This window comes from Oncorhynchus nerka, linkage group LG24 (assembly GCF_034236695.1).
Source record: "Oncorhynchus nerka isolate Pitt River linkage group LG24, Oner_Uvic_2.0, whole genome shotgun sequence".
NCBI lineage: Eukaryota > Metazoa > Chordata > Actinopteri > Salmoniformes > Salmonidae > Oncorhynchus > Oncorhynchus nerka.
Window position 1 is genome coordinate 26148663 of NC_088419.1, and position 8449 is coordinate 26157111.

Consider the following 8449-nt stretch of genomic DNA (forward strand, 5'->3'; position numbering starts at 1 on the left):
AAGTTTACATACACCTTAGCCAATTACATTTAAACTCAGTTTTTCCACAATTTCTGACATTTAATCCTAGTAAAATCCTGTCTTATGTCAGTTAGGTTCACCACTTTATTTTAAGAATGTGAAATGTCAGAATAATAGTAGAGAGAATGATTTATTTCAGCTTTTATTTCTTTCATCACATTCCCAGTGGGTCAGAAGTTTACATACACTCAATTAGTATTTGGTAGCATTGCCTTTCAATTGTTTAACTTGGGTCAAACATTTTGGGTAGCCTTCCACAAGCTTCCCACAATAAGTTGGGTGAATTTTGGCCCATTCCTCCTGACAGAGCTGGTGGAACTGAATCAGGTTTGTAGGCCTTCTTGCTCGCACACGCTTTTTCAGTTCTGACCACAAATTTTCTCTAGGATTGTGATGGCCACTCCAATACCTTGACTTTGTTGTCCTTAAGCCATTTTTCCACAACTTTGGAAGTCTGCTTGGGGTCATTGTCCATTTGGAAGACCCATTTGCGACCAAGCTTTAACTTCCTGACTGATGTCTTGAGATGTTGCTTCAATATATCCACATAATTTTTCACCCTCATGATGTAATCTATTTTGTGAAGTCCACCAGTCCCTCCTGCAGCAAAGCACCCGCACAACCTGATGCTGCCACCCCGTGCTTCAAGGTTGGGATGGTGTTCTTCGGCTTGCAAGCCTCCCCTTTTTTCCTCCAAACACAACGATGGTCAGCTGTTTAAAGGCACAGTCAACTTAGTGTATGTTAACTTCTGACCCACTGGAATTGTGATACAATGAATTATAAGTGAAATAATCTGTATGTAAACAATTGTTGGAAAAATGACTTGTGTCATGCACAACGTAGATGTCCTAAAAGACTTGCCAAAACTATAGTTTGTTAACAAGACATTTGTGGAGTAGTTGAAAAACAAGTTTTAATGACTCCAACCTAAGTGTATGTAAACGTCCAACTTCAACTGTATAGGGAGGAAGTTAGATTTTTCTCCGTCCTTTTCAAGGTCACAGCTGTTGACTGCTGATCCGAAGTTGGATGGGTCTTCAATGAAATGAAGGTAGCCTACAGTCATTTCTAACAACAAAAATGTAACAGCCAACATGCTATTTGTCACAGAATTATTGTGTTTATTGTAGCTGCCTGTCAGCTTACATTTGTGGTAGTTGTGTAATTTAGCTACCTTGCAACGCAACCAGCTACATGTAGCTAGCTCGCTAATTTCCATGCGGAGAATAGTTAGCACCAATGGTATGGGTTTACAGGAGCCATTCTCCTTTATGCCCAGGAAGCAGCCATTCAATTTGCCATTCGCCAGCCTTTAAAGCTTAATAATGTTAAAATATTCAGGCCAATTTACCAAAGAATAGGGCATGCGCACTTGCTCTAAAACAATACTTAGGTTCTTCCCAGATGAGGCATTTTTTTGGTTCCATGCAACTTTTTACTTAAACCTTTTTTGGAAGTAAATACTGGCAGGGATGGCAGTAATGCGGATAGTTTCCCTTCGAAACGCCATTCTTTGGTAAAGTACCCAGCATGTTTTTATATTAAGATTGAAAAGCTGGTGAATGGCAAGTTGAATGGCTGCTTCCTGGGTTTAAAAGATAACGCTTTCTGTAAACCCAGATTCCAGTTCATAGCTACCCATGCTGTACTGTAAATATTGTCCAAACGTCTAATAGTATTTTTGTAGCCATATCTAATTTAATGTTTGACTTAGGGAATTAATTTGATATTTTAGTTGGTTAGCTAGTTAGTTATACTTCTCATGTGTAACGATGTGCGCTGAGAGTCGGGAAGCTAGTTCAGGGAGTGAGTATTTTAATTAATAAATTAAACATAATACAAAACAAGTAACACGAACAATGCACAGACAGGAAACAGAAACAATGACGCCTGGGGAAGGAACCAAAGGGAGTGACATATATAGGGCAGGTAATCAAGGAGGTGATGGAGTCCAGGTGAGTGTCATTATGCGCAGATGCGGGTAACGATGGTGACAGGTGTGCACCATAATGAGCAGCCTGGTGACCTGGAGGCCGGAGAGGGAGCACACGTGACATCATGACACGTGTGAGGTCACTATGTAGCCATGCACCAGCTAACGTTTGTCTATGATCATTTGCTGTTATGCATAAATCTTCACATATCTTCACAGGACCTCAGACTGGGGCGAAGATTCTCCTTCCAACAGGACAACGAGTATAAGCACACAGCCAAGACATCGCAGGAATGGCTTCGGGACAAGTCTCCGAATGTCCTTGAGTGGCCCAGGCAGAGCCCGGGCTTGAACCCGATCTAACATATCTGCAGTGACCTGAAAATAGCTGTGCAGCAACGCTCCCCATCCAACCTGACAGAGCTTGAGTGGATCTGCAGAGAAGATTGGGAGAAAATCCCCAAATACAGGTGTGTCAAGCTTGTAGCATCATACCCAAGAAGACCCAAGGCTGTAATCGCTGCCAAAGGTGCTTCAACAAGGTACTAAGTATAGGGTCTGAATACTTACATAAATGTGATATTTACGTTTTTGAAATTTTAAATAAATGTGCAAAAATGTCTAAAAACCTGTTTTTACTTTGGCAGTATTGTGTGTAGATTGATGAGGGAGGGAAATCATACATTTTAGAATAAGGCTGTAACGTAACAAATTGTGGAAAAAGTCAAGGGGTCTGAATACTTTCCAAATGCACTATATATGCATCAAGAAGATCAATTTGTCCTCAGTTGTTCTCTCGTGAATGTCAAGCCTTTTGACGACGACGATGTATGGAGAATCTTTGCAACCGAATACTTCAGACGAGCAGTCTCCAACAAAGCTTGCTTTGTGCATGTTGTCCACGTAAGGAAAGATGGATATGTGGTTGATTTGTATGAGAGGGAAAACAACACATCACAGAGCTCCTGACCACAACCAAGCATGTATAATTCTGGAAATACACTCCCTCTGAGCCTGTGATACTTAAGAGCGAGATGGAGAAGAAAATGATGAAACAGAAGTTCTGTAGAAAAGGACAAGTTAGTGGAAATGGATTAAGCACGAGTGGAGTCACCAGGAACTCTCCCGAAGATATGTGGGACATTTCTGAATCGGATGGCTGTGAAAAGAAACCTGAAAGCCCAAAGTCAAGAACCCCAAAAGACAAGAATCCGACTGTGAAATTCAAAGCACTGACATTCGGAGGTGAGATAGCTGTGCAATGCGCTCACATCAACACACCCTCAGATTGTTGGTGCCAGCTGAAAAGCAAGATCCCCAACTTGGAGGAAATGATGGAAGCGATCCAGGAGCATTACCATACACACACAATTCCCGTGCAGGCAGGTGTTTCATGTTGTTGCCAAGTCTGAAGATGACGGCAGATGGTACAGAGCCTGCATTGTCGGAGCACAGCAAGACGAAGTTGAAGTGATATTTGTGGACAACGGGATAGTAGCAAAAGAGTGTGCACGATCTTCAAGCAATAGTGCCAGAATTCCTTGATCTTGAGGGGCGAGCGTTTAGATGTAGCCTTTTACAACTTGATTGAACCTGCAAAAGGCAGAGGTGGTGATTGATGCACAGAGGCATGAGATTTACTGAAGGACATCACTCAAAGCCACTCAGGGAATTTGACATGCAGTGCACACTTTCAACTGTATGTAAAAAACAATGTTGTTGACCTCCAGAACACTCAACAGAATGCAACAAAGAAGCATGCGGAAAAAGGTTTCGCAAGAGAAGGGCAAACCTCTATGCAGCTTATATAATCAATATGCCCAGACTCTTTTGTCCATTCCTCCTTCAACTTGAGATGCAGAAGTGAAGAGCAAGTCTGTGTCACTCATGTGTGCAGGCCATGGGAGATGTATTGCCAGTTGGACAGAAATACTGAAATGATTGAAGACTTGATGTAGAAAGTCACCATGGAAAGTGAAGAAATTTTGCGTGGCAACTCTGGTCCTGGTATTGGAAAACTTTGCCTGGCATAATATTACGGTAATGGCAAATGGTACAGGGATGTGGCTTGCCCTGTTCAGTCTACTCTGCTTCTAAACATGTTTTGGCTGTGGACTATGGAAACATGTATATCGTTGAAAAAACTAAAACTGTTCACTCCCATCCAGGCATTGATATGCAGTTGAACAAATCCTGAAAAAGGACAACTTTGCAGAGGTCAACAAATGGCTGGAGAAATCCATCCTCCACTAGCCACTTCAAGCTGTTGTTGCAGGAAAGAATGAGGATGGGACTGTCTCTTTCGATCTCTTTGATGGAGACATAAACATCAATGAGAAGGTCAAAACCGCTCATTGCTAATCAAAAACACAAGGAGAAGAAAAGCAACAGTGGACCTGTGACTGGTCATGAAGGACACAAAGAGCAATTGAAGAACAAAACTTGATAAAAAAACTAGACAGACATCATCTGAAAGTGTGTTACTGGCCACAACAAGCACCAACATCAAAAGAAGCAGTCTTTAAATGCTCAAAAAGCAAACCTACCAAAGTGTCCTGATGCCCAGTAAGATTAGAAAGAGCACAGTGAAAAAAATCACATAGTTCAAATGTGAGGAAAGGACAGAAGGAAAAACAGATCAAAGTGATGTAGACAGTTCCTCCAAACTCCCAGAAATAGTTTGCTCCATCCAATTGCCAAAACTTGCACAACTCCCCCTTGTTCCCAAAATAAAATCAGGGTTCCGAGGTCTGGGGTTTGTTTCCCACATCAATACCGTAAACAGATTTTTAAAAATCCAAATGCAAAATGATGAACAATCCATTCTGAAAATGGATTGAGCTGTTTAACGCTGAGCTGTTTAAAGAAACCATGGAGAACCATGTTGCTGCTGATTATGAAGAGGATGGTGTACTCTACTGTGCAGTTGGAACAGATAATGCATCAAATGGCCATTTCACGGTGGAGGTTGTTGACTATGGAAATTAAGACAAAACGTACACTCTGACAAGTGAGGAGAATGTCAAAGGACTTCAACGCTTGGCAAAATTAACAAAAGTCGACCAGTGGCACAGGGCAGTTGTACGGCATGCATCTATTTACCTACAGAGGACATCTCAATGGGTTGATGAATGGAGTGCTCATCATCCAGCAAATGGAGGCTGCAATTTCTGATTGGCACAGTTTAGTCTTGATATTCATGTATCATAAATAACTGAAGTGGAATGTCCTTTTGTTTGAATGATATTGTGCCTCTTGCTTATCGAACAAAAATACTATTGGGATATTCAGGCAAACTGCTAAAATGTTACGACTATACTGATATTCAAGTTAGTAATTTGATAGGCCTACTTTTTTCTTTGGTTTTGATGCCATAATGTACTGTAATTGATTATGGTTATTTTCAGTGGTGTAAAGTACTTAAGTAAAACTACTTTAAAGTACAACTTAAGTGTTTTTTTGGGTATCTGTACTTTACTTTATATATTTGTATAAAATATTGTACTTTTTACTCCATACATTTTCCTTGACACCCAAAAGTACTTATTTTGGATGCTTAGCATGACAGGAAAATAATCAAATTCACACACTTATCAACCAAACATCCCTGGACATCCCTACTGCCTCTGATCTGGTGGACTCACTAAACACACATGCTTCGTTTGTAAATTATGTCTGAATGTTGGACTGTGCCTCTGGCTTTCCATAAATACATTTTAAAAAAACAAGAAAAGGGTGCCATCTGGTTTGCTTAATATAAGGAATTTGAAAGGATTTATACTTTTACTTTTGATACTTAAGTATATTTTAGCAATTACATTTAATTGTGATATTTAAGTATATTTTAAACCAAATACTTTTAGACTTTTACATAAGTAGAATTTTACTGGGTGACTTTTACTTGAGTCATTTTCTATTATTAAGGTATCTTTACTTATACTCAAGTATGACCGTTTTTCCACCACTGGCCACAAAAATAACCAGTGGTGGGAAAAGCACCCAACCGTCAAATTGAGTAAAAGTAAAGATATCTTTAATAGAAAATTACTCAAGTATGCCTTGAACAAAATAATCGGACTCATTTCAGTAATTGATACGCCATTCCCACTTTTATAATTCTGTTATTTGTTACAGATTGGTTGTGAATGGATTGTCAATAATCGATGTGTAAGAATCGTTTGTTAAGTAAAGATAAACTTTAAAAAATAATAACAATTAAAGCAGTCGAGAGTGGATTCAGGTCACAACGCTGTTTATGTAGAAAAATAAACTGTCAGAAGTGGGATTCGAACCCACGCCTCCAGGGGAGACTGCGACCTGAACGCAGCGCCTTAGACCGCTCGGCCATCCTGACTTACGTTAGTTATAGCATTAGTTGGATATTAGTATAGCTATTTTTTGTAGGTTTAGGCATCGAATCAATCTGTAAAATGTAAGTGTTACAGATTCCCTGATAAACTATACAAATAAAGAGTCGTACACTCCATATATCATCTTCCAGTAATTTATTGGGTAGACCCAATAATCATCCGGGAGTTGATATATGGATTGTGCTACTCTATTCTTTTGAGTTTATAGTTATTCCCTTGTTTGTCAGCACCTTCACACAAAATAATGTGTCTGGGTGTGCGCCAGTTTTTTATTCTACAGATTCCGCGATATAAATATAAAGGTCATTTCAGATTGAGACGACATATGCAGCGTTTACAGTGAACGCAGTCTCCGTTTATTTTTAAAAAAATGGAACCTTTATTTAACTGTGTAAGTCAGAGAAAAACATTTTTTAAATTTTTATACAATGACAACCTACCAAAAGGCAAAAAGGAATCCTGTGGGGACGGGGGCTGGGATTAAAAATAAACATATTGGACAAAACACACGAGACACCACGACACTACATAAAGAGAGATTTAAAACAAAACATAGCATGGTAGCAGCACAACATGGTACAAACTGTATTCGGCACAGACAACAAGGTATAATTGAAGCGGGAACATTGCCTTTACATTCCATTCACGCTGTAAAATTGCATTTCCGCGATGCGGATTGAATGTAGCACTAAATTGCTGTCTAGAAATCACGTGCTTTTGCAAGATGTTCTCGTGCTCACTTCCTTGTTAACATTACATTAGCACACAAAATCTGATAATCATGTTAGTGGGTTGTGGTATATATCATCGCAGTTAACCTCCTTTAAGCAGGTTTTCTATGCATTTTGTAGCCAATTCATTTCAACCAAAGTGTTGAACATTATGTTATGTGGTTGCAATGCAGCATCTCGTGCAAGGCTGCTAACACATTCTAGACTGCTACATTGTTTATTCACTGCTGTTAGACAGCGTCGTCTTTGCCGTTGGACCATCTAATGGTATAGCATTCTCTACAAATTGACCTACACTTGCCTAAAGGGTATAAACATTGCGCTTGCACTAGTAGCTTCTGCAGTGCCTGTTTTGCGTGTTATTTTGGCATTAATATGTGTCACATATCAGTTTGCAAACAATGTAAAAAAAAAAAATATCACTGAGTTAATAAAGCCTTATACAAACATGGTCTCTTTTTTTGTTTTCTTGAGTAAAGGAGCTCCAAAATGCATGTGTTTCAGCCTAGCTCGGTACTTTCTGTGGTGGGGGAAACCAGCAGAAAATCCAGAACGTTGCACCGTGATTGGCTCAGTGTTCTGTCCCTTAAGGGGATACTACGTCACCGCCAAGTCTAAGGGTAGAGCTTGAAAATTCAAGCCCCTTGAGTGCTGCCATAGAGTTACATTAGAAGTGCCCATCCAAGAAGGCTCAAGGTCATTGGGGGCTCCCGAGTGGTGCAGCAGTCTAAGGTACTGTATCTTAGTGTTAGACACATCACTACAAACCCTGGTTCGATCCTGAGCTGTATTACAACTGGATGTGATTGGGAGTCCCATAGGGTGGTGCAAAATTGACCCAGCATCATCCGGGTTAAGGTTTGGCTGGAGTAGGCTTGCCTAGTTAAATGAAATTGGCTTTTGAAGTAGCTTTGATACTTTCAAAATCTTAACTAGCAGTCATCATCATGAATCAAGTCAACAATCTACTGGCAAATCCTTTTTAAGCCTTGTCATATGAAAATAAATTATAGATAAAACTTTTGGTGCCATTGGACATAAACAGTGGCAATTTTAACATGTAAATCTTGGTGGGGCAGAAAAAACAAAGCGGGATGCATGCCAGCAAAGCGACAACACAACACTAAACAATACATTCATTGCACTAACGGTGACAAATGGTGCCCACAAACTGTTAGGGCCTACATAAAGCTGTCCTAACATCTTACCATTGCTACACCTGGCTATCAGTGGAGCCTTGTCTGGCAACGAAACAGTTCATTCAGCTAGGGAGATATGTACAGTTGAAGTTCACATACACCACCATAGCCAAATACAATTAACCTCAGCTTTTCACAATTCTTGACATTTAATCCTAGTAAAAATTCCGTTTTAGGTCAGTTAGGATCACC

At 39.9% G+C, this 8449-nt stretch overlaps 1 non-coding gene and 1 pseudogene across 1 annotated transcript; one reads left to right on the top strand and one right to left on the bottom strand.

Moving 5' to 3' along the window:
- The first annotated feature begins 2716 nt into the window (after positions 1 to 2716).
- LOC135564232 (tudor domain-containing protein 15-like) lies at positions 2717 to 4945 on the top strand (annotated as a pseudogene).
- Positions 4946 to 6228: 1283 nt separating this feature from the next.
- On the bottom strand, positions 6229 to 6311 carry trnal-cag (transfer RNA leucine (anticodon CAG)). Its single transcript has one exon. It is a non-coding gene; the product is annotated as a tRNA-Leu (tRNA).
- Between the last annotated feature and the right edge of the window lie 2138 nt (positions 6312 to 8449).